General features: G+C 45.0%; 1 protein-coding gene across 3 annotated transcripts in view; it reads left to right on the top strand.

The window, feature by feature from the left end:
* Nucleotides 1-25,704, top strand: part of EEA1 (early endosome antigen 1) — a 472,296-nt gene that overhangs the window by 122,998 nt on the left and 323,594 nt on the right. The window contains exon 2 of one of the 3 annotated variants that reach the window (XM_070052693.1): nt 7,252-7,299. The exons of the other annotated variants lie outside the window; for them this stretch is intronic. The gene's annotated coding sequence lies outside the window, so the exon portion shown is untranslated. The remainder of the gene's footprint in view (nt 1-7,251; nt 7,300-25,704) is intronic. 3 annotated transcript variants of the gene reach the window in all.

The raw sequence follows: 25,704 nt of genomic DNA, 5'->3' as shown, positions 1-25,704 counted from the left end.
TTTCTAATTTTGTCTTTAAAAGTTATTTATCACATGTATACAATATGTAATGAGTAGATCAGGATAATTGGCATGGGTAGAATCTCAGACATATATAATTTCTTTGTGTTGTAATATTCAAGATCCTCTTGACTAACTTTACTTACTTTTTTTTTTTTTTTGGATTGACTAATCGAGAGACAGAGAGGCCTAGAAGGAAGGAGAAAAAGGAGACAGAGCTCACATCTGGTCGTTCGCTCCCCAGATGCCTGTAATGGCTAGGGCTGGGCAAGGTGGAAGCTGAGAGCCAGGAACTTGATCAAGGTCTCCCATGTGAATAGCAGGCACCCAATTGCTTTAGCCATCATTGCTGCTTCCTGGGGTCTGAATTCCAAGGAAACTGGAATGAGGAACAGAGCTGGGGCTCAAACCTTGGCACTCCTACATGGGATGCAGAAGTCCTAACTGGTGTTTTATTTTTATCTATTTATTTATTTATTTTGACAGGCAGAGTGGACAGTGAGAGAGAGAGACAGAGAGAAAGGTCTTCCTTTTTGCCATTGGTTCATCCTCCAATGGCCGCTGCGGCCGGTGCGCTGCGGCCGGCGCACCGCACTGATCTGAAGCCAGGAGCCAGGTACTTATCCGAGTCATGGCTTTGGATTGGCCCCGCTCCGGCCATTGCTGCTATTTGAGGAGTGGACCAGCAGATGGAAGACCTTCTGTCTGTCTCTCCCTCTCTCTGTCCGTAACTCTGCCTCTCAAATAAATAAAATCTTAAAAAAAAAGTTATTTGAGCAATAGCAACATCATTCTAATTCAGTAGATCAACCTCCCAAAGTGATTGCTTTGAAGGGGGTGCCATTCCTTGGGATCTGTTAAACAAACAAATGAAACAAATTTAAATGCAATCTGAGGTTGTCTCATCTCTCTCTTGAGTCAAAAATTTATGGGTTAGGGTGATCAAAATCATCCTTTAGAGACCACTCTCCTGTGTCCAGAACCATCCAACAGTTACTGCACTTGGTTGCTCATTTATAATAATGCATGTCCAGACAGGCCAGCTCTGGTAGGTACTGATGAATGCTCACAGTTCTCATTACATGTAGACAGGTGAGTTCCCTTGCATTCAAGAGCTCAGCCACCCTCTCATCTGTGCTCTTTGCAGTAGAGAACTGCCTGGCTGTACATCAGACCAGTGTCCTCCTTTGTGAGCATCTGGAAAAGATCGCCTTCATTTGGTATCCATCCCAACGTGCCTGTGCAAGCAGGTTAAATGGCGTGTGTAAAGGTGTAGTGACCATAGAGTAAAAAAATGTGTTGGGAATATCATGGATAGATCATCTGTCTGGAGTGGATCGAATTTGTATGGGAGAAGGACTGCAGGTAAGATAGTGCTAGACTGGTTCTGTGTACCCATGGAGACACATCACAGTCCATGCACACACAAATCAGCATGTGGCAAATCTTTTGTTAAGTGAAATAATCTGCTAGGGAGGGAATGGGAAGTTACCAGGTAATAATGCAAAGTTCTTGGCAACCTTCTTTAAAAATGATAGCTTCTATTCCAGGTGCACAGTTGTAGGGCATAATCCGTTTCACAGCTGGTGGCCTCTTATATTGTTCAGTTGGGAATGGAGAGAGGGAAGCAGGGCATGGTTGCAAAGGAGATACAGTTCATTTATTTCACCTTTACTGGGGCTCTGAAAAAAATATAGACTAATGATTTAATTGCATTGTTTGCTTCTATCTCCAAAAAAGCTGAATTAGTAATTGCATTAACTTGTTACCATGCTTTCCTGTTAAGCAGTAATATAATTTTAACTATTGCTTCCTAATTATAGGGTTTTCATTATTCTAAAACACCCATTTAACATATGTTCCATTTTCGCTTTTATGAAGTGTGACATGGAGAATGGGCCCCCCATCATTGAAAGACCCAAGCTGAGCTGAAGTTGTCTTGCCCAAAGCCATCTACCTCCTGTGACAAGCTGAGTGCTACTGTGATTTTTATCCTCCTTTGATGAATAATGCCCTGGAAAAGACCAGATGCTCTGTCAGGCACTGGAGGCCTGAGGCACTGCACAACTGAGGGATAATCGCATCAAGCTTGCGAGGGTTTTTATTGGATGGTAGTAATGATAGTCATTAAAATCATGCCGCAAATGGCCTTGGGCCTTCAGACCACAGGATGTGTCAAGGATATGTCACTCTCAGAAGCTGTCTGGAAAAGATTGTCTACCGTCCCCTGTTTGTTCCAATGAGAGCTCTGCCTTTGAGAATTGCAGGGCTAGCACTGGGTCTTCTGCATCTCTGGCACCTACAGTGTAGAGTTTTGTGTGTTTCCAGAAGATCTTCAGGTGAGAATCAAGGTAGACTCATACGAAAATGAGTTCATTCACAGAAGAGCCGTAGAAAATTCCTTTGAATGTCCCACTTCCATTTAATAAATGAACATTTTGTGATACCTAGGAACACACAGGTATTCCTGCTGCTCACTGCTCTTTTTTTAAAAAATAATTAGAGAACCGGTGTTGTGGCATAGTGAGTAAAGCCGCCGCCTGCATGTCGGCATCCCATTTGGGCACTGCTTTGAGTCCCAGCTGCTCCACTTCTGATCCAGCTCTCTGCTATGGCCTGGGAAAGCAGTAGAAGATGGCCCAAGTCCTTGGGCCCCTGCACCCACGTGGGAGACCCGGAAGAAACTCCTGGCTCCTGGCTACGGGTCGGCTCAACTCCAGCCATTGTGGTCAGTTGGGGAGTGAACCAGTGGATGGAAGACCTCTCTCGCTGTCTCTCTCTGGCTTGCCTTCTTTCTGTGTATAATTCTGACTTTGAAATAAATAAATAAAATCTTTAAAAAATAAATAAATAAAAATTATTTTTATTTATTTATTTGAAAGTCAGTTACAGGGGTGGGGAGAGAGAGAGAGAATGAATGAATAAATTAATTAATTTCAATGGATATTGTTTCACTACAATGGCAAGGGCTGGGTAAGGCCAGAGCCAGGAGCCAGGAACTTATCCAGATCTCCGATATGGGTGGCAGGGGCCCAAATGCTTGGATCATCTTCCACTGCTTTTCCCAGGTCAGATAAGTGGGGCAGCTGGAACTTGAACCAGTGTTCATCTGGGATACTAGCATCATGGGCTGCAGCTTTACCTGCTGTGCCACAATGCTGGCCCCAGATGCTCACTATCCTATGGGTCCTACTCTCTGGGGAGGGAACTGTACAGTGTGAGGCAACATGGGGGTATGATATCTGTTACAGGAGGACTGGACAGATAAAAGGAGTGTAAACTGGTGAAGATTAAGACAAGTTGAAAAGCTGTGCCTGAGGGTCAAGGGGGAAAATGTATGAGTTCAACTTTTCTATAAAGTCCTCAAATGCAAACTTGAGAAAGTAATTTAATTCTTTATCTGTCAGATTCATCATCTATAAAAAAGGAATATGTACCTTAAAAATTATTGGTAGGGAAGAAAGCCACTCTACATTTCCTTGGAAATCTGAGATTCCAGCAGGACTCTGAATTCTAGCTATGACTGGCTGAGTAGAAATTGAAAGGAAGGGAATTCAGGTGTGGGTATCAGTATGAATAAGTCCCAGTAGAAGACAGTGTCTCCTGGATGGGGAACAGGATTGTGTTGAAGTTCATGTCTGTGTGTGTGTGTGTGTGTGTGCATGCCCTTTCTTGATGAGGAGAAACTTTCATTACCCCCTTTCTCTACAAAAATCCCCTTGAAATATTAAGAAACCCCAAGACAGGAGAACGTTATTTCAAAGATTGTATCTACAAAGAAGGGGCGAGGGGACAAATATGAGGTTACTTCAAAAAGTCCCTGGAAAGTGGGATTTAGATATGTTTACTGGGGCCGGCACCCTGGCACAGTAGGTTAATCCTCCACCTGCGGTGCCACCATCCCATATGGGTGCCGGTTCTAGTCCCAGCTGCTCACTCCTCTTCCAATCCAGCTCTCTGCTATGGCCTGGGGAAGCAGTGGAAGATGGCCCAAGTCCTTGGGCCCCTGCACCCACGTGGGAGACCCAGAAGAAGCTCCTGGCTCCTGGCTGTGGATCGGCGCAGCAGCTCTGGCATTTGCAGCCATTTGGAGAGTGAACCAGCGGAAGGAAGGCATTACTCTGTCTCTCCCTCTCACTATTTGTAGCTCTACCTCTCAAATAAATAAATAACTCTTTAAAAAATATGTTTATTTTCGTGCAAAAATATTTGAAATTCATGCATAGTTTTTCCATAGTATGCATTTAAAAATATTTAGTTATTTGATTGAAAAGTGTAGTAGCAGATATACATGCACACATAGAGAGAAGAACAGAGAGAGAGAGAGAAGTAGAGATGGATTTTCTATAGCTGGTTCACTCCTCAAATGAGTGTAACAGCCAGGGCTGGGACAGGCCTAAGCCAGGAGACTGGAACTCCATTTGGGTCTCCCACATGGGTAGCGTGGGGCGTCTTCTACTATATTCTCAGTGCCTCAGTAGGGAGCTGAACAGAAGCAGAGAAGCTGGGACTCAAACCAGCACTCTGATATGGGATGCTGGCATTGCAAGTGGCAACTTTACCAGCTCTGCCACAATGCCAGCCCCTATAATGTACAATTTCCATAAACTTTTTGGAGACACCTTACAGATAATTTTGATTCAGAAAAACTGAAATAGTGACTCAGGAAAACTGAAAATTTATTGCTGTTAATTTAACGGAAGACATTGTTTGTAAGTATGTAGTCTGAGAGCCAAAAAACACATTTTAATCATCTGGTTCCAATACATATAATACAATAATAGTTATGTAAAAGATTGTAAGAAAAATTAAAAGATTTAGCCAAAAAGTTAAATTTCATGTATAATATTACCTTAATTAAAAATATTTATTTTCATTTTGTTTGAAAGACAGAGAGATAGACAGTAATAGATCTTTTTTTTTAAAAGATTTTATTTATTTATTTGAGAGGTAGAGGGACCAGCACTGTGGTGCAGCAGGTTAACGTCCTGGCCTGAAGCACCAATATGGGCGCCGGTTCGAGACCTGGCTGCTCTACTTCCAATCCAGCTCTCTGCTATGGCCTGGGAAAGCAGTAGAAGATGGCCCAAATCCTTGGGCCCCTGCACCCACATGGGAAACCTGAAAGAAGCTCCTGGCTCCTGGCTTTGGATCGGCACAGCTCCGGCCATTGCAGCCAACTGGCAAATGAACCATCGGATAGAAGACCTCTCTCTCTCTCTCTCTCTGCCTCTCCTCTCTCTGTGTAACTCTGACTTACAAGTAAATAAATAAATCTTTTTTAAAAAAAGAAAGTATAATTTTAGAGGTAGAACTATAGACAGAGAAAGGTCTTCCATCTGCTGGTTCACTCCCCAATGGCCACAACAGCCTGAGCTGGGCCAGGTCAAAGCCAGGAACCTAAGTATAATAAACCAGGCACAGAAAGACAAATACCACATGCTCTCATTTTTAGGTGGGATCTTGTAAAAGTCTTGAAGAGAGCAGAATGGTGGGTACCGAAGACTGTGTGGTAAGGATGAGGAAAAGGAGATGTTGGTCAAAAGGTGGAAAGTTTCAGTTAGGCAAGAAGAAAACATTTTGGTGATTATTGCACAGCATGGTAGCCATTGTTAGTTAATGATACTGTATAGTTCAACACTGCTGAAAGAGTAGATTGTAAATGTTCTCCCTACTCGCACACAAAAGTAAGTAGATGATGTGTTGGATATTTAATTAGCTTGATGGAGAGAGAGAGAGAGAAAGAGAGAGAAAGGTCTTCCATCTTGCTGGTTCACTCCTCAAATGGCCACAACGGCTGGAGCTGGGCCAACTGGAAGCCAGGAGCCAGGAGCTTCTTCTGAGTCCCCCACATGGGTGCAGAGGCCCAAGGACTTTGGCCATCCTCTGCTGCTTTCCCAGGAGCAGAGAGTTGAATCGGAAGAGGAGCAGCCAGCACTTGAACCAGCGCCCATATGGGATGCCAGCACTGCAGGCAGTGGCTTTACCCACTATGCCACAACACTGGCCCCTAAACTTATGTTTTAAATTCCACTTTTCCACAGATTTTTTTGAAATCTCTTCATATGTTCAGAGACTGAATAGATATAGCTTCTTTTTTCTTTTTTTTAAAATTCATTAATTTATTTGAAAGGCAGCCTTATGGAGGGATATCTTTCATCCACTGGTTCATTCCCCGAATGGCTGCAGCAGCCAGAGATGGGCTGATTTGAAGCCAGGAACCAGGAGCGTCTTTTGGGTCTCCCACATGGGTGCAGAGGCCCAAGCACTTGGATCATCTTCCATGGTTTTTCCAGGCACATTAGCAGGGAGCTGGATCAGAAGTGGAGCAGCCAAGACTTGAACAGATCCCATATGGGATACCGGCACTGCAGGCGGTGGCTTTACCTGCTATGCCACAGCGCCAGCCCCAGTAGCTTCCTCCTGTGAGAAAGTTTTACTAATTCAACTAAGAATATGCACAGTGAATAGACAGAAACTTCAGAGTCTCCATCAAGCATTGCAGTTCCTTATGCTACCCCATCTTGCAAACCCATCTGCACTTGCAAGTGTCATCTCTTTCCTTAAGGTGTGCAGCTTATGTGAGCTAATTACTCAATAGTCCCTGGGGGAATGCAAAAGTGAGGCCAGCTGGAATCCTGGCAAAGAAAGGGAGCATTCCACTTTTTTTCATTGTCATCACCTTTTTTTCATAAATGCAAAATGCACGAACCGGTGCCCACATGGGATGCCAGCACCTCAGGTGGAGACTTAGCCTACTATGCTACAGCACCACCCGTTGTTCTTAAGAACTATAACAGGGGCCGGCGCTGTGGTGTAGTGGGTTAACGCCCTGGCCTGAAGCGCCAGCATCTCATATGGGCGCTGGTTCGAGACCCGGCTGCTCCACTTCCCATCCAGTTCCCTGCTAATGTATCTGGGAAACAATGGAAGATGGCCCAAGTTCTTGGGCCCCTGCACCTGCATGGGAGACACAGATGAAGCTCTTGGCTTTGGGGCCATTTGAGGACTGAACCAGTAGATGGAAGACTTCTCTCTCTCCACCTCTGCCTTTCCCTTGCTGTAACTCTGACTTTCAAATAAATAAATAAATCTTAAAAAAAAAAAAAAGAACTAGGACAATTGCCATCAACATGGTACAGTGATTGGACTTAGAACTGAGACTGCCTATGTCAATGTGAGTTACTTTTCCATGAAAGCTTTGCCTGAGAATGGTAAGAGTATAACCAGTAAGTAACTTCTCTGTTTCAGGAAGTTCCTTCTGGCTAACTTTTCAGAGATAACAGTCTGCTCACCCTGGTAAGTTGCTCACTCTCATCAAAGTGTAGTTTACCTGTTGAGATTTTCTTTGTGATCCTCACTTTTCTTAGGCAAACCTGAGTTAAGCCTGGGTCACAGTCTTAGCTCAATTCCAGCTAAATGACTTCTTGAAGTCATTTGAACCCAGGTCTTAAACTTTATAGTATCTTCCCCTGACTCCCCTCTTCTTGGATTCTATTAAGATTCTGTCAAGGTGGTGTCTTTCTTATTGAATGGCCTGGTATTTGGGGGAGTTCAGTAATCCTTTTTTAGCAAATGAGCAGTGAGAATCCTGGAGAATTTCAGAACAGTATCCCCCCCCCCCCTTATCTTCCATGGGTACATTGCAAGACACTCAGTGGATGCCTGAAACTGTGGATTACACTTTTTTTTTTTAACTTTTATTTAATGAATATAATTTTCCAAAGTACAGCTTATGGATTACAATGGCTTCCCCCCCATAACGTCCCTCCCACCCTCAACCCTTCCCTTTCCCACTCCCTCTCCCCTTCCATTCACATCAAGATTCATTTTCGATTCTCTTTATATACAGAAGATCAGTTTAGCATACATTAAGTAAAGATTTCAACAGTTTGCTCCCACACAGAAACACAAAGTGAAAAATACTGTTTGAGTACTAGTTATAGCATTAAATTTCAATGTACAGCACACTAAGGACAAAGATCCTACATGAGGAGTAAGTGCACAGTGACTCCTGTTGTTGACTTAACAAATTGACATTCTTGTTTATGGCATCAGTAATCACCCTAGGCTCTTGTCATGAGTTTCCAAGGCTATGGAAGCCCCCTGAGTTCACCGACTCTGATCATATTTAGACAAGGCCATGGTCAAAGTGGAAGTTCTCTCCTCCCTTCAGAGAAAGGTACCTCCTCCTTTGATGACCCGTTCTTTCCACTGGGATCTCACTCACGGAGATCTTTCATTTAGGTGTTGTTGTTTTGTTTTGGTTTGGTTTTTTTGCCAGAGTGTCTTGGCTTTCCATGCCTGAAATACTCTCATGCGCTTTTCAGCTGGATCCGCATGCCTTAAGGGCTGATTCTGAGGCAAAAAGAGTGCTGTTTAGGACATCTGCCATTCTATGGGTCTGCTGTGTATCTCACTTCCCATGTTGGATCGTTCTCTCCCTTTTTTATTCTGTCAGCTAGTATTTGCAGACTATTCTTGTTTATGTGATCCCTTTGGTTCTTAGTCTTATCATTATGATCAATTGTGAATTGAAATTGATCACTGGGACTAGTGAGATGGCATTGGTACATGCCACCTTGATGGGATTGAATTGGAATCCCCTGGTATGTTTCTAACTCTACCGTTTGAGGTAAGTCAGCTTGAGCATGTCCTGAATTGCCCATCTCTTCCCTCTCTTATTCCCATGCTTATATTTAACAGTGATCACTTTTCAGTTAAGTTTCAGCACTTAAGAAGAATTGTGTATTGATTACAGAATTCAACCAAAAGTATTAAGTAGAACAAACAAAAAAAATACTAAGAGGGATAACATATTAAGTTGCTCATCAACAGTCAGGGTGAGGGCTGATCAAGTCACCGTTTCTCATAGTGTTCATTTCACTTTAACAGGTTTCCTTTTTGGTGCTCAGTAACAGTGACTTGATCAGCTCTTGTCCTGACGGTTGATGTACAATGTAATACTTTATCCATTTTAGTATTTTTTTTTGTTCTAGTACCATTGGTTGAACTCTGTAATTAACACACAATTATTCTTAGGTGTTTAAATTTTAACTGAAAAGTGATCCCTGTTAGGAATTTGGAAAACATTGTGCTGAACGAAATAAGCCAGTCCTAAAGGGACAAATACCATATGTTCTCCCTGATAGGTGGATTACACTTTATACAATATTGATCCTTTTATGATTGGTCCATTTCACTTAGCATAAAGCTTCCAAAGTCCATTGCCATATTTATTTTATAGGTGAGGAAACTGAGGTACGGATACATTAAGGAAGCAAATGGTGAGTCCAAGATCTGAACTCCAGCAGTCTGGCTTCAGAACTTAAGCATTAAGAAGCTTTGTTAGGCATTGTACTGACAGGTCTGGTTCACAAGGTCTTTAATAGTTACACAGAGCATGGGTTGGTTTGCATGGCTCCAACCATATCCTAAAGTCTACTAAGTAAGTCAACTTGAAATCCACATTTTCTTCCATGTGCTACAAAAGGTAGTGTTACCCTTGGCTTGGACAGGCAGGCTTTCTCTTCTACTTGCAGACTCTTAGTTGACCATTTCTGCAGTTCCTGCTGTTTGTCCACTTCTATGATTACCCAGCTTCTTCCCTGAGACCAGCTTCCTGACTCTCACCCCAGAGCCATCATTTGTCTGTTTCCACACTCTCTATCAGATAAAATTCATCATCCTACCATTTGTAACTCCGTACAGTTTGCCCAAGTTATCAGTTTGGTGCAGAGCCTATGGTTGACATGGGAACTGGAACAATACCTTTTGAGAGCCAAAGATATCAGTCTGGCTAGTTTTAGGAAAGGGGGAACCTGATTGACAGACACGGAAACATCTCATTCAAAGAAGATTCAGGAGCTGAGAGAGACAGAGGCTAAGCTCCACCCTGACTTTGAACAGTTGAGCCACAAAGGGCTTGTCATATTTACCAGCAGTTTACACATGTCTGACTTGTGGCCACCAAAACCTCTGAATACCAGTATTACAGAACACTGGGTGCCAGGTGTGGGGAACAATCCGGACTAGACTGAGTTACTGGAATTAAGACTTATTCTATGCATCTGCTCTCCCACAATATGGCGCTGGGAGAGAAGAAAACAGCTTCTACACAGGTGCCTCCAGTTCAACCAATAAACTGTAGGACTCGCTCCTGATTGGAGGAGAGCAGCGTACTCGGCGTGTGGGCAGCCGAGCTGGGATTGGCGGAGGAGGACTATAAAGGAGGAGAGAGACGGCATGCACCAGGAACATCTAAGGGGAACATCTACCTGAAGGAACACCTGTGCAGCCCCCGAGAGAGCCGGCCGGCGGTGTGCCGCTCCCCTGCAGAAGTGGGGAAAGTGGCCAGGGGGAACCGCCCTTCCACGGAGGTGGAGGGGATAGTAGCCAACCCGGGAAGAACCAGCAGCAAACCCGGGGAGGGCCGAGCAGACGAAAGAACAGCGCAGGGTCCTGTGTTGCTCCTCCACGAAGAGGGGGAGCGACATAATGGTGCCGTGACTCGGATAGGAAACTTAGGAGGAAAGAAATGGGAAAATACCGGAGAGAGAGACTAGCAAAGAGCCTAGGGAAAAGCCGGACGGAATAGGTGCCGGAAGAAGCTATTGAAAGCCTAGGCATAGACTCGGATATGGACTGTGGGAAAGAAGTTAGGATTGAAAGCGAAAGTGAAAGCTTTCATAGACTCGGATGCGGACTATGGCGGGGAAGCTAGGAGACTGAAAGCGAAAGTGAAACCTGGAGGAGGCTTGGACTCGGATACGGACTGTGGGGAGAAGCCAGGAGAAATGAGAGGAATATTGTTGGAAGAAAACTTAGGGAAACATACCGGGTAGAGAAAAATGTTAGGGAGGATGAAGCCGCGAGTGCAGGCCGAGGCGAAGACATAAGCCACCTTGGAATTCTTCAAGTCACCCCGGGGAGCAAGAGGCGAAGATCTGGAACCAGAAGCAGAGACGTGGGCCACCAGGTTGGAATTCGCCAGGTTAGTCCGGGGAACTTGGACTGAATGCCGGTGGTGGTGGAAACATTCGCGGAAGCCGCCGCGTGCAGAGAGAGCACGGGGCGTGAATAGATAGGGAACGCGGGGCTGGCGCGAGGCCGTGGTGCGGGCGCGAAGTGCGTGGAGACCGCGGAGCGTGCACGCAGAGCCGGGAACCCGCCGGCGGGGCGAGGCGCCGGGAAGCCGCGCAGAGCCGTGAAGCTGCCGCGGGGCGAGGTGCCGAGAAGCAGCCTCGGGGCGAGCGCCGCCGGGAAGCCGCAGGGATAAGAGAAACAGAAGTTTAGAAGTAAAATGAGAGAAATAGGAATGCTGGAAGATAGAAGTAAAATGGGAGAAATAGGAATGCCCGGAGATAGAGAAATAGAGAAATAGAAAGGCCTCCCCACAACATGGCAATGAGAGAGCTTGGATTCGGTCTGCCTGATTAGGAAAGTGGTGAGCACCTGTGGGCGGCTAGCAGCTTATGCGCCGCAGGTCACCGAAGACAGGCACGTTATTAACATCAATAGGCCTCCCCACAACATGGCAATGAGAGAGCTTGGATTCGGTCTGCCTGATTAGGGCGATAAGCACCAACAGGCAGCTCGACCAGAGTATGAGCTGCAGGTCACCGAAGATAGGCACGAACCAACACTAATAAGTCTCCCCCACAATTCGGCAATGAGAAGGCTTGGATTCGGTTTGCCTGATTGTTAGGGCTTGTAAGCCCCTGCAGGCAGAGCAGAGCATGCGCTGCAGGGCACCGAACACAGGCATGCATCAGCGCCTAAAAACCTCCTTACAACATGGCGAAGAGAGGACCTGGATTCGGTTTGCCTGATAGGACGTGTAAGAACCTGTGGCAACTCTAGCAAGTAGAGCAGAGTGTGTGCTGCAGGACACCGAAGACAGGCGCGTATCAACGCCAAAAAATAAAAAGAAAGGGGGATCTGTGGGGAACAATCCGGACTAGACTGAGTTACTGGAATTAAGACTTATTCTATGCATCTGCTCTCCCACAATATGGCGCTGGGAGAGAAGAAAACAGCTTCTACACAGGTGCCTCCAGTTCAACCAATAAACTGTAGGACTCGCTCCTGATTGGAGGAGAGCAGCGTACTCGGCGTGTGGGCAGCTGAGCTGGGATTGGCGGAGGAGGACTATAAAGGAGGAGAGAGACGGCATGCACCAGGAACATCTAAGGGGAACATCTACCTGAAGGAACACCTGTGCAGCCCCCGAGAGAGCCGGCCGGCGGTGTGCCGCTCCCCTGCGGAAGTGGGGAAAGTGGCCAGGGGGAACCGCCCTTCCACGGAGGTGGAGGGGATAGTAGCCAACCCGGGAAGAACCAGCAGCAAACCCGGGGAGGGCCGAGCAGACGAAAGAACAGCGCAGGGTCCTGTGTTGCTCCTCCACGAAGAGGGGAGCGACAGCCAGGAACAGGCAGGTAGCCATAGTGGTCTTGGATGGCACGACTCAATAGCTGTGGTGCTCTCCAGCAATGAGGTGCTGTCTTTGAACACAAGAGTGACATGCCAGCACCAAGCAAGGAGACTTTTAAAAAAAAAAAATTCCCATTTGCAATTGGCCGGTACTCTGCCAGTAGATTTTTTTTTCTGCAATATGATGAATTATAGTATTTTTTCTGGTCCCATTTGTCATCAAATATAAGAAACAATATAACCTCCTCCTCTATTTAATTATTACAACTGTTTTGTGGCTCAGCCCCAGCTAGATTTTTGTTTCTTGTGCGATCTCATCCATTTAAATGCCATTTGTACTTGTCAGAACCCACTGAGTTACAAGTAATGGAAATTCAATTCAACTACCTAACTCAAAAGAGGGAATTCATTGATTCACATAGTGCTGAAGGCAGCTTCAGGATTTGCAGTGTCACGGGCCTCAATGCTTTATTAGAATGTTGCTTCTCTCCCTCTTTTATTGAGTCTTTTAAAAAAAAATTTTTTTTTATCAGGCTATGACCATAAGGTGGAAAAACAAACACCAGCCCAGGTAGTGGCTAGCTTGCTGGTATATGTTGACTGTTCAGGCCCAAGGCCTCTCATCACTACTTGACCAGGAGAGGGCTTGTCACTTTGATAAACAGCTCCATCATGATTACTAGCCAAGAAGGGGCCATTTCCCTCAAAGAAAATCAGGTTACTTTTGCTAATTTAAAATACCTGGGAGGAACTCCTTATGAAACAAGTAGGTTAACCTTGGCTTACTGTTTGGGCTAGTTCTGCATCCATGTCCTGGCTTTAGCAAAACTGCTCTTGGGTGAACCTCCTGGGTACCATCCAGACTGGACTGCTCTGCCTCCTGGGGGTCCCACATCAGTGCTCCGAGCAGTCTGGTGTTTACATGTTCACTATAACTGAGCTCTCTGAGGGTTCTCCTGCAGCTCCCTGTGCCTCTGTTATCCAAATAACTTCAGGGCTGAGCATCTCCCAACCTGGTCCTAGTCAGTTATTTTATTTGTGAGTTTGGGGACAACTTCTCTGCCTTCTAGTCCATTTTTTTTTTAAGTTTGCTCATTCATTTTTATTTATTAGAAAGGCAGAGAATGAGAGAGAAAAGGTGGGGAGGAGAATAAAAATGTGAATGAATTAGATCTTCCAAATATTGGTTCACTCCCAAAATGGCCACAACAGCTGGGACTGGATCAGGAGCCTGGAATTCTATTCCAGTTTCCCATGTAGGTTGCAAAGACTGAGTTCTTGAGTTATCATTTGCTGCCACAGGCATTTGTCTAGGAAGCAGACTTAGAGTTTAGTGTGCAGGAGGTTCATTAGGGATGGTTTTTATGCTTAAACCCTGTAGAAAAGAGAAAGAGGAAGCAGTACTGGGCCAAAGAGAAGTTGAATTACAAATCAGAGCTTGATGATGCTGAACTGCAAGGTAGGCTGTGTGGCCAGGAAGAAGTCAAGATGGGTTTTGGTGGACAGCTATCAGTGCCTACCACAAATGCTCTCACCCCTCCTCTTCCACACTGATTTCCAACACCAGTCCTATTCATTGCATACACCCAACCTGCTGAGCAGCAACCTCCTCACCCTCATCCACTCTCAAATCCTGATGAGTATGAGTCTCTCATTGCCAATCAGATCCCCTCCATTCTTTGGTTTGCTTTTCATTCCGAACACTCCATGAAGTCAAAGGAAGCTGTGTCCATTAATGAGACTTCTTCCAGGAGCCCCGTAACCCTCTCCTTGTAGCTTTCCGACCTTGCAGATTTCTAACCTTCTCTTCCCTTTCTCAGGTTAAGACAACACACACACACACACACACACACACATACCCTTGACTCTTACTTAAAAACTTTGTTTAAAGGCATGAAATTACAATGGGCTCCTCCTTACTATTACTATTTTTTTAATTTTTAATGTGTCCAGTCTGAGCTTATTGTTCTGAATTTGATTTTAAAAGTCTCAGTGGCAGGGAATTTGAGCAGAATTCAGGGCCCACTGTGACTAGTTTTGGCCAATGGGATGGGAGTAGGAGTCATTTGTGTCACTTTTGGGCTAAGGCCATGCCTATAGCGCCTTTTCCATGACCTACTTTCTGCTTGCATGTCCTGAGATGGCAGTGTCACAAGGCAGAAGAAGTTTGGGTCCTGAGTGACCACTTGAAGGTGAGTTGCCAAATCAGGCACATTTGTTTCATCATTTGCATGAGCAAGAGATAGACTTGGGCTTGTTTGCTACTAAATTTGCATTCGGCCAACTCTAATATACGTTTCTTCATTTATTAAGTATTTCTCAGCCCCTCTTTGCAAAATGCTATGCTGGATATTAAGGATGCAAAAATAAGTGAGGCACAATCCCTGGTTTCAGGGAACTCACACCGGTTCCCTCTGCCCAGAACCCTTGTCCTTAGACCCTGCCCCTTCAAGTTTTTTCTCCAACATTTCATTGGTGAAGCTTTTCCACATTCTATATAAAAAGAAAAAACTCTCCCCAGTCACACTCCCTCGTCCTCTTTCCTGGTGTCCTTGATTTCCTAAGCCTTTCTATAGAATCTGCTGCTTGTTTTCTTTATGCAACGTCTCTCTTCTCTAGAATGTATGTTCCTTGAATCAGTTAGGGTGTTGCTTGCTGCTGTAACCCCATTGCCTCTCATGGTGGTTGACTCACAATGAATGTGTAGTGTGTGATCTATGCTCAGCTTTGTCCTCTGTAAAAAAAACGGAGTTGATGTTTTCTGGAGAAGTTTTTATTTTGCCTTTGTTTCCTACTAGCTTCTTTGATGTGACAGTTTGAATATGAGTTCCACCTTGGTGCTTGTGATAGAGGTTTGATCATTTTCATTGTTGTATAATAATTCTCATGTGAATGTATAACAATTCATGTTTCAGTTCTTGGTCAATATGTGGGTTGTTTACAGTGCTTGGCTATTATGAAGAAAGGCATTGAGGACTCTAAGAAAGTAAAGATTTAGTTGATGATTCTAACTCTGGTCTGTTGTTCATCCAGAAGCCCTATTCCAGCTGTTGAGTGATAAATTGACTGAGCTGCCTGCCCTATTGGCCAGAGCAGTGGTTCATGCAGTCCAGAGGCAATCCCCGATTACCAAGAACTGTTAGGAAATGGAAGACAGATACAAAAAACCAGTTGGAGGCTGTGTCAAGAATTCCACAAAGGATAGAAAATTTCAGTTTGGTTCACTTAGATAGGATTCTTTCAGATAGTCTTGAGCTCTTGCCATTAGTAAAAGGTATGTGTGTATGTATGTATTGATACATGCAAGCATAAGTGTGAACAGGTACATATCTACATACCTGCCTTTAAGAATTGATGTTACCAAATTCCAGGCAACTAAAAATAGTCCTATCCTAACTAGGAGATACATCCTGGAGAAACTAGCATTTAAAATAGGACAGAAGGAAGCATAGCTCTTGACTTGAATGGCAGAAGAATCTAAAAATAACAGGCCATATGCAACAATGCCCTGCTTGTCATACATTTTATACTAAAATAAATGCATAGATTAGGGGACAGAGGTGAGAATATCTATAATACTTCCTTCTATTAATAGCCTATCTTTCTTCCCCAGAACATGTAGTACCTTTCAGGAGGACAGCCCTGTCTTTTTCCTGGTTTATAAAAATGATTGCTACAACTTTAGCAACAAGGCAAGGGCTTTTCAGTCTAGCCTGTTTATAACCAAAGATGCCTTTTTCCCTGGGAGCTGGAGAGGTGAAAACAGTGATCATCTACAGAGCACATATTACATAGCAGAAACTTTTTAACTCATTAATTTATTTATTTTCATTTATTTGAACGGTAGACAGACACTGAGAGATTTTTCCATATGCTGGTTAGCTCCCTAAATGCCCAAAGCAGCCAGGGCTGGGCCAGCCTGAAGCCAGAAGCCAGGAAATCAATCCAGGTCTCCCATATGAGTGGCAGGAACCCAAGTACTTGGGCCATTATCTACTGCTTCCCAGTGTGTGCATTAGAAGGGAGCTGGAGGGGCCAGCGCTGTGGCATAGCAGGTAAAAGCCGTCATTAGCAGTGCTGGCATCTCATTTGGGCACCAGTTCAAGTCCAGCTGCTCCACTTCTGATCCAGCTCTCTGCTATGGCCTGGGAAAACAGTAGAAGATGGCCTAAGCCCTTGGGCCCCTGCACCTGCGTGGGAGACCTGGAAGAGGCTCCTGGCATCAGATTGGCACATCTGCCGTTGCAGCCAACTGGGAAGTGAACCAATGGATCGGAATCCTTTGTCTCTCTCTGCCTCTCCTCTTTCTGTGTAACTCTGACTTTCAAATAAATAAAGAAATCTTAAAAAAAAAAAGAGAGAGAGCTAGAGTGGAAGTGGAGGAGCCATAACTCAAACCAGGCACTTGGATAAAAATTATCTGTTTCATAAATAAGGAGACTGAGGTTTTAGAACATTAAGTGACTCACAAAAGGTCACCCAGCTTTCTACAACTTGCACTTCAAAGATTCTGCTCCTTCAAGTCTGCAGTGTTTCTCATTTCCTGCAAGGGTAACATAGCATGAGAGCTGTTAATGGACATGATTTAAAAATTAGCTCCCTTATCAGCCCCTAAGCAACTTCTACAGCTTTAGACCTGTTTATTTCCTTCAAGGACATTGCACCTCAAAGAATACAAATAATGCAGTTTGATGATGAGCCAAAATGACTGGTTCAGGCCAAAAGAAGTCACACTTGATCCAACCCTCAAAAGGCCTTTTCCAGCATTACCTTGTTGTTGTTGCTGTTTTTTAATATTTTATTTATTTATTTGAGAGGTAGAGTTAGACAGAGGGAGAGACAGAGAGAAAGGTCTTCCTTCCGTTGGTTCACTGCTCAAATGGCCACAATGGCCAGAGCTGTGCTGATCTGAAACCAGGAGCCAAGAGCTTCTTGCAGGTCTCCCACGTGGTTGCAGGGGCCCAAGCACTTGGGCCATCCTCCACTGCTTTCCCAGGCCATAACAGAGAGCTGGATTGGAAGAGGAGCAGCCGGGACTAGAACCGGCACGCATATGGGATGCTGGCACCGCAGGCGGAGGATTAACCTACTGCACCATGGCGCCAGCCCCCCAGCATTACCTTCTAACCAAGGCTGACAAGTAGCTATATCTGCAAGGTAGGGATAATGATGGCTGCCACACATCCCACCAACATGCACCTGACAAACTCGAGAGAGAGAAAGAGAGTATTCCTGTCCTGGGTCCCTTTTTAGAAGCAAAACTTCCATTGTTCTGGACCAAGCATGAAAATACAGAGGCTACTGCGGAACGTATAAGGGGGCTTCAAAAAGTTTGTACAACAGAAGTAAAAGATCCTGTGGGGGCTGGCACTGTGGCGCAGTGGGTAGAGCCACCACCTGCAGTGCAAGTGCTCTGTTTGGGTGCCAGTCTGATTCTCAGCTGTTCCACTTCTGGCCCAGCTCTCTGCTGTGGCCTGGGAAGGCAGTGGAGGACGGCCCAAGTGCTTGGGCCTCTCACCTGTGTGGAAGACCCGAAAGAAGCTCCTGGATCCTGGCTTCAGAGCAGCCCATCTCTGGCTATTGAGGCCATCTGGGGCGTGAACCAGTGGATGAAGGATCGCTCTCTTTCTGTCTGCCTCTGCATCTCTGTAACTCTGCCTTTCAAATAAATAAATGAATCTTAAAAGAAAATCATGTGAATTTTTCATGAACTTTTTGAAGCCTCCCTGGTTACTTCTTGCGATCCAGAAACACATGAAACACCCAGCTGTGGTGCACACTTCTAGTTTCTGCTTATATCACATGTGGTAATATTCCATTGCCCAAAGAAAGTTCCAGAACAAAATACAAAAACAATGAGCAGAGAAATATACTGCTCCTATGATGGGGCTATGGCAAGGCTAGGCCTTTTGTCCCCTGGCTGTTAGAACTATCTGATGGGGCCGCTCAATGACGTAGTAGGTAAAGTAGCCGCCTGCAGGGCTGACAAACCATATGGGTGCTGGTTCCTCAGCGGCTCCAAATCTAATCCAGCTTCCTGGTATGGCCTGGGAAAGTGGTGGAAGATGGCGCTAGTGCTTGGGTCCCTGCACTAGTGTGGGACACCCGGAAGAAGCTACTGGCTTCGGATTGACCCAGCTCTAGCTTTGCGACCATTTGGGGAGTGAACCAACCAATAGAAGATTCTCTCTCTCTCTCTCTCTGTAACTCTTTCAAATAAATAAATAAATATTTTTTAAAACCTGAAAAGCATAGATAATAACTCATAGAAACTAGATTTGCTAAGCATGCATGAAGTGAAACACATGTAATTGTCTCTGAAACAGCACTTCAGGAGGCCAGAAATGTAGTACAGCAGGCTAAGCCACCACCTGTGATGCCAGCACCCCATATGGGTGCTGGTTCAAATCCCAGCTGCTCTGGTCCAGCTCCCTGCTAATGTGCCTGGGAAAGCAGCAGAGGACGGCCCAAGTGCTTGGGCCCCTGTCACCCATATGGGAGATGCAAAAGAAACTCCTGGCTCCTGGCTTCAGCTTGGCCCAGCCCCGGCTGTGGCAGACATTTGGGGAGTGAACCAGCAAATGGAAGATTATCTCTCTCTCTCTCTCTATTCTTTTCTTTCTGTAACTTCCTTTCAAACAAATAAATCTTAATAAGAAGAAAAAAAGATATAGGGGCCAGCACTGTAGTGTTGTGGGTAAAACTGCCACTTGCAGTGCAGGCATCCCATATGGACGTTGGTTCGAGTCCTGGTTGCTCCACTTCTTCTTCTTTTTTTTTTTTTTGAAGGTTTTTATTTAATGATTACAAATTTCTTATGTACAGCTTTTAGGGATATAGTGTTTCTTCCCCCCACACCTGCCCTCCCACCTGCACTCCCATCCCACCTCCCACTCTCTCTCCCGTTCCATTTTCCATTAAGATTAGTTTTTAATTGACTTTGTATACAGAAGACCAACTCTTTACTAAGAGAGATTTCAACTATTTGCACCCACACAGACACACAAAGTATAAAGTACAGTTTGAAAACAAGTTTTACCATTAATTCTCATAGTACAATTCATTAAGGACAGAGGTCTAGCATGGGAAGCAAGTGCACAGTGACTCCTGTTGTTGATTTAACAATTGACACTCTTATTTATGGTGTCAGTGATCACCGGAGGCTCTTGACATGAGCTGCCAAGGCTATGGAAGTCTTGTGAGTTCACAAACTCCATTAATTTTTAGACAGGGCCATATGCAAAGTGGAAGTTCTCTCCTCCATTCAGGGGAAAGTACATCCTTCTTTGATGGCCCCTTCTTTCCAGTGGGGTCTCACTCACAAGGCTGCTCTACTTCAGATCCAGCTCTCTGCTATAGCCTGTGAAAGTAGTAGAGGATGGCCCACGTCCTAAGAAGCTGCTGCCTACTGGCTTATTCTGGCCTGGTCCTAGCTGTTGGGGCCATTTGGGGAGTGAACCAACGGATGGAAGACTTTCTCTCTCTTTCTCTCTCAGCCTCTGCCTCTCTGTAATGCTGCCTTTCAAATAAATAAATAAATCTTTTCTTTTTTAAGTATAGCATTTTGGTTTTCTTTTAAGCAGAGTCATCATACTCCATTTGAATCAATCATTTATCCCAGTTTAAGGATTATGTGAAAATAAACTCTCAAAGCTTAGTCTCAATAATAATTTTTTCCCTGGAGAGTCAGAGGCATTCTAGTCCCAAAGGATGACTCTTCCTTTTAAGTAGAACTTTAATTACATTCTAGGCTTTGCTGTAATCATCCCTGCTGCGTAAAATAAACTTCCCCTCCAGGAGAACCACAGTAACAGCATATCCTAATCAAAACTTCCGAGTTCGCTAGCTCATTACCCCGTTTTCCTGCCACCACACATATAGAATTGTACTTCCAAAAGTTCATGGGAAATGCATTTTAAAAAGAAGTTTATTTTGAAACCCTTGTGTGATTTTCCATTCAATGCATTTCTGTGGGCATTTTGAAGACCCCTCACATACCCATGAACTTAATTTCTCTGCTTCCACCTTTGTTCATGCTGATCTCACCCAGCCAATTTCTAATCAACCTTTCCATTCCCACTCCCATTCCTGTGTAGGTTACCTGTTCTACTCTCCCCTGACAGTCTGTTTATACCTATAATGCAGGGCTGAGTTTAGTGTAACAAAAAATATGTAGGCTCCAGCATTGTAGTGTATTGGTTAAGCCACTACCTGCAGCACCCACATCCCATATGGGCACCGGTTGAAGGCCTGGCCACTCCACTTCCAATCCAGCTTCCTGGCTAATGAACCTGGAAAAGTAGCGGAAGGTGGTCCAAGTGCTTGGGCCTCTGCACCCACTTGGGAGACCCAGAAGCTATGGGCTCAGTCCTGGCTTTGTCCTGGCTCTGAAACTCTGCCTTTCAAATAAATAAATCTTTAAAAAATATGCATCCCTCTGGCCACTATGGTGAGAATAAATTTCAAGTGGGCAAAAGTAGAAGCAGAGAACATCCAAATGATTTGAGTGAGACATGAGGGTGGACTGGAGTGGAGTGGCGTAGTAGGGTGGGGAGAAGTAGAAATATTCTGGATTACATTTTGAAGATAGAATCTAACAGAAATTCTTGATAAATAGGGTAGAGGGTATGAGAGCAATGGAAGAGTGAAACATGACTGCCAGACTTTTGGTTTGAGCAACTAGAAGAGTGGAATGACTGGACGAGGATGTGAGGAAGAAAAACAGACACTCAGTTTGGGATGAGTTTGAGATGTCTTTAGACTTCCAAGTGGCAGTGTTGGGTAGGCAGCTGCTAGTAGGGATGTGGGGTTCACAGGTCTTGAATATACAGCATCAATGACTCAGGTGTGGCTGAGTCTTATCAGGAGGGCTTCCCTGCAACCTCTTCCCTTCTGTTTCAGTTGGTTCTTGGCTCCATATCAGTGAGCATCTGGGAAATTGGGCAGAGATGTAATCCCATCCTTTGTTCGATAACTAGCAGTCACACAGGCGAGACAAGCCAGGAGCTTAGCCAATTCGCTTAAGGAGTGTGGGCAGAGGCCATGCCAATGGGAGCAGCAGGAGGCAGGGGCCCTGAGCGCTTCCACCCGTGCACTGAGCCAAGCTGGCATCCTTAGCATCTGGCATGGGCTCTGGGTCTCTGAACCTCATCTTATTCCATCCTTCCTGAGGACTCATTAAGAGTACTTAGGAGAGCACAGAGGCCGTTTCAGAGGCATTCTGGTTCAGCCTCGGTAGGGTTGCTGAACACAAACAAATATTATTTCTGGAATGGGAAGACCTTTAGAAATGTCCTTGCCAAAATGTTTACTTGGTTCTTCATCCCGGGACATACTTCTGCAGGGAAGATTTTCCCTGCGCCTTCAGAGCCCCAGGGGGTGCTGTGTGCCGGAGCCTCTGTTTGATGGAAACGGGAGGAGCTTGGTTGGGGGTGGGAGGTTGGCTGCAGCTCTAACCCTTCTAAACCTGTGGCAGTTTCTAGAATCAGCAAGCCATGAGCACCATTTAGCCAAGCATCTACAGTGCTGAGGTCACACAGGGATCCTCTACCACGCTCCTTGATTCCATGGCAACAGGAGGACTTTGAGATAGAAAATAGAAGGCAACCTATGGACATCATCCTCCCAAGAAGTGGACTTCTGGTTTCCATCTCTGCTTCTAGAGCTGGGACCAGCCTTTCCTGTTGTCTCTTTTATGGAATTTGGAAAGGCGCCGAAGGCAAACTCCTAAATGGGCAAAAAGATTTCCTTCCCCGAGTGCAGAGGAACCGTGAGTTCGCAGGATTCAAAGGAGCAAGTTTTGACTCGCAGCTTCCCTGAGGGATCCTGGAGACCTCACGCTGAGCTTGTTTTTGAAGCAAACCCCTGAGTTTTTCTTCTCGCTTTCCGGTGTAACTGTCTGGACTGCTAAATTACAGGGGTAACAGCCCAGGAAGAAAGAGGCTGCTCTCGCTTGCCTGCGGGTCTGCCTCAGAGTAGAGAAGCTGGGGAAATCCTGGGGTTTCCAGTGTGGCCTGTCCAAGCCTGCCGGTCTGAATAATCCTGATGAGATTTGGAGAAAGGGCACAGGCACATGAACGTTTATAAGCACAGTACAATCTTTATCCCTTTCAGGTTCATTGCAATGTCACTGTCACTGTGGATAAATCAACTGGGTCATCTTTTCCATTACCTCAGCACCTCTCTTAGAGAGCATGATGGAGTGGAAGCAACTCTGCAGCTGGGGTCAGAGTCCCAGGTTCTAGTCCTGATGCTTTCTCTATGAGCTGTGTGGCCTCCGATAAGGTATTTACCTTTTCTGGGCTTTACATAAGTCATGTATAAAGGAAGAGAAGGAGAGATACTTGATAACTACACATTTTTTGATTTTTCATTACTGTGGTAAAAACTATGTGACATAAATTTACCATCTTAACATTTTTAAGTGTGCAGTTCAGTGGTGTTAAGTATGTGCACTTTGGGCCGGCGTCGTGGCTCACTTGGCTAATCCTCCACCTGCGGCACCGGCATCCCATGTGGGCGCCGGGTTCTAGTCCCGGTTGCTTCTCTTCCAGTGCAGCTCTCTGCTGTGGCCCGGCAGTGCAGTGGAGGATGGCCCAAGTGCTTGGGCCCTGCACCCACATGGGAGGCCAGGAGGAAGCACCTGGCTCCTGGCTTCAGATCGGCGCAGTGCCAGCCATAGCGGCCATTTGGGGAGTGAACCAATGGAAGGAAGACCTTTCTCTCTCTCTCTCTCTCTCTCACTGTCTACAACTCTACCTGTCAAAAAAAAAAAAAAAAAAAGTATGTACACTTTGTTGTGAGGAAGGTCGATTGGCCTTTTTATCTTGAAAATCTGAAACTGTTCCTATAAAACAGCAACTCACCTAAACTCTTCTCTGAAGCCCCTGATAACAAATATTCTACTTTTTGTTTCTGTAAATCTGCCTACTTTAGAAAACTCATAGAAAGATGGCTGGCATTGTAGTACTGAGGATTAAGTGGCCACCTGTAACAGTAGACCCAGTATGAGCACGGGTTCAAGTCCTGGCTGTCCCACTTCCAATCCAACTCCCTGCTAATGCACCTAGGAAAGCGCTGGAAGAGGACCCAAGTACTTGGGCCCCTGCCACCCTTGTGGGGGACCCAGGTGAAGTGCCTGGCTCTCAACTGCAGTCTGGCCCAGCCTGGCCATTGTGGCCATTTGGGAAGTAAAGCAGCAAATGGAAGATCTCTTCCTATTTCTCTCTGTAACTCTGCCTTTCAAATACAGGAACAAATCTTTATTTAAAAAATGACAACTGACTCGTGTCTGGGAATCTTAGTGAAATACTCTAAAATACAGGAAATAAAAACTTAAATCCCATAGAAAGGAAATCATAGTGTTTGTGACTTTTTTTTAGTGTAATGACCTCAAATTTCATCCTTGTTATAGTATGAGACAGCAATTCTTCCTTTGAAAGACTAAACATTATTCAATGATTTAAAAAAAGGGTTTACTTATTCTATATATATATATATATATATATTTTTTTTTTTTTTTACAGGCAGAGTAGACAGTGAGCGAGAGAGAGACAGAGAGAAAGGTCTTACTTTGCCATTGGTTCACCCTCCAATGGCCGCCTCAGCTGGTGCGCTGCAGCCCGCGCACCGTGCCAATCCGATGGCAGGAGCCAGGTGCTTCTCCTGGTCTCCCATGGGGTGCAGGGCCCAAGCACCTGGGCCATCCTCCACTGCACTCCCTGGCCATAGCAGAGAGCTGGCCTGGAAGAGGGGCAACCGGGACAGAATCCGGCGCCCCAACCGGGACTAGAACCCGGTGTGCCGGCGCCACAAGGCGGAGGATTAGCCTGTTGAGCCACGGCGCCAGCCGATTATTTAATATTTGAAAGGAAGAGTAAGAGCAAGGACTAGAGAGCTTCTGGTTGCTGGTTCACTCCCCAAAAGGCCAGATAGCCAGGAGTGGATCAGGATGAAGCAAGAAGCCAGAAGCCAGAAACTCCATCAGGGTCCCACATGATGGCAGGGGTCCAAGCACTGGGTCCATTATCTTCTACCTTCCTGGGAGCATTAGCAGGAAGCTGAATCTGAAATGGGACAGCCAGGATCCTAATCCACACTCCAATATGGGAGACTGGCCTTGCAAGCAATGACTTAACCCGCTATGTCACAACACTGGCCCCCATGTTCCATGATTTTGTTTATCAGTTCACCTTTAGATGGACATTTGGGTTGTTACTACTTCTTGGCTATTGTGAATAATGCTGTTGCGAATTTGACTGTACAGATATATCCAGTTCCATGCTTTTCATATTTTTGAATATATATCTGGAAATAGAATTGCTGGATCATATGGTAATTATATATTTAATTATTTAGGAACTGCCATACTGTTTTTACCATGGCTATACCATTTTATATCTCCACTAGCAGTGCATAGGGATTTTGATTTCTTCACACCACAACAGCATTGGTGATGTTCAGTTTTGTTATAGTAGTCATTCTAACGGAGATGAGGTCAGAAACATTGAGATTTTGATTTGCATTTCCCTAATGATAAATGATGTTGAGCATTGATCATGTGCTTGTTTGGCCATTTCTATGTCATTTTTGGAAAAATGTCTGTTTTGCCTACTTTTTAATTGGGTTTTTGATTTTTATCTGTTGATTTGCATTTTGTGTGAATCCATTGAGTGCCCATGTGGATCGTTTCTAGCTCTACATTTCTACTGTCTTCAAACAACCTTTTGCACATTTCTGTCTTTCCTTTCCAGGAACAGACAATGAATAGTTCATTGCCATCATATCTGTTCGCAAGAAATTTACTCTATTTATGACTCTAATAGATTTGGGGGGGGGGGCTGCAGTTTCGTGTTGTGTGGCAGGAAGTGTTCTTCATAGCTTGATATAATTAGATATCTGTCACTTAAGGGAAAATACACAGTAGGAATACTTTGCCTTCTAAAGCTAGTATGTCTTCAGAACTATGTATTGATTTTTCCTTTTTAAAAAAAGATTTAGTTGTTTATTTAATTATTTATTTGAAATGCAGTGTTACAGAGAGGGAGAGCTCTTCCATCTTCTGGTTCACTCCCAAGATAGCCACAATGACCAGGGTCAGACCAAGCTGAATCCAGGTGCTAGGAGCTTTATCTGGTCTCCCATGGAAGTGCAACTTGAACCATCTTTCGCTGGTTTCCCAGGCACATCAGCAGGGAGCTGCACTGGAAGTGGGGTGACCAGGACTGGGACTGGCACCAGCACTCTAAGGGATGCTGGGGTAGCAGGTGATGC

The sequence above is a fragment of the Oryctolagus cuniculus genome, chromosome 11 (assembly GCF_964237555.1).
Source record: "Oryctolagus cuniculus chromosome 11, mOryCun1.1, whole genome shotgun sequence".
Lineage (NCBI taxonomy): Eukaryota > Metazoa > Chordata > Mammalia > Lagomorpha > Leporidae > Oryctolagus > Oryctolagus cuniculus.
Note: the sequence above shows the minus strand (reverse complement) of the source record. Positions and strands in the feature narration are given on the sequence as shown.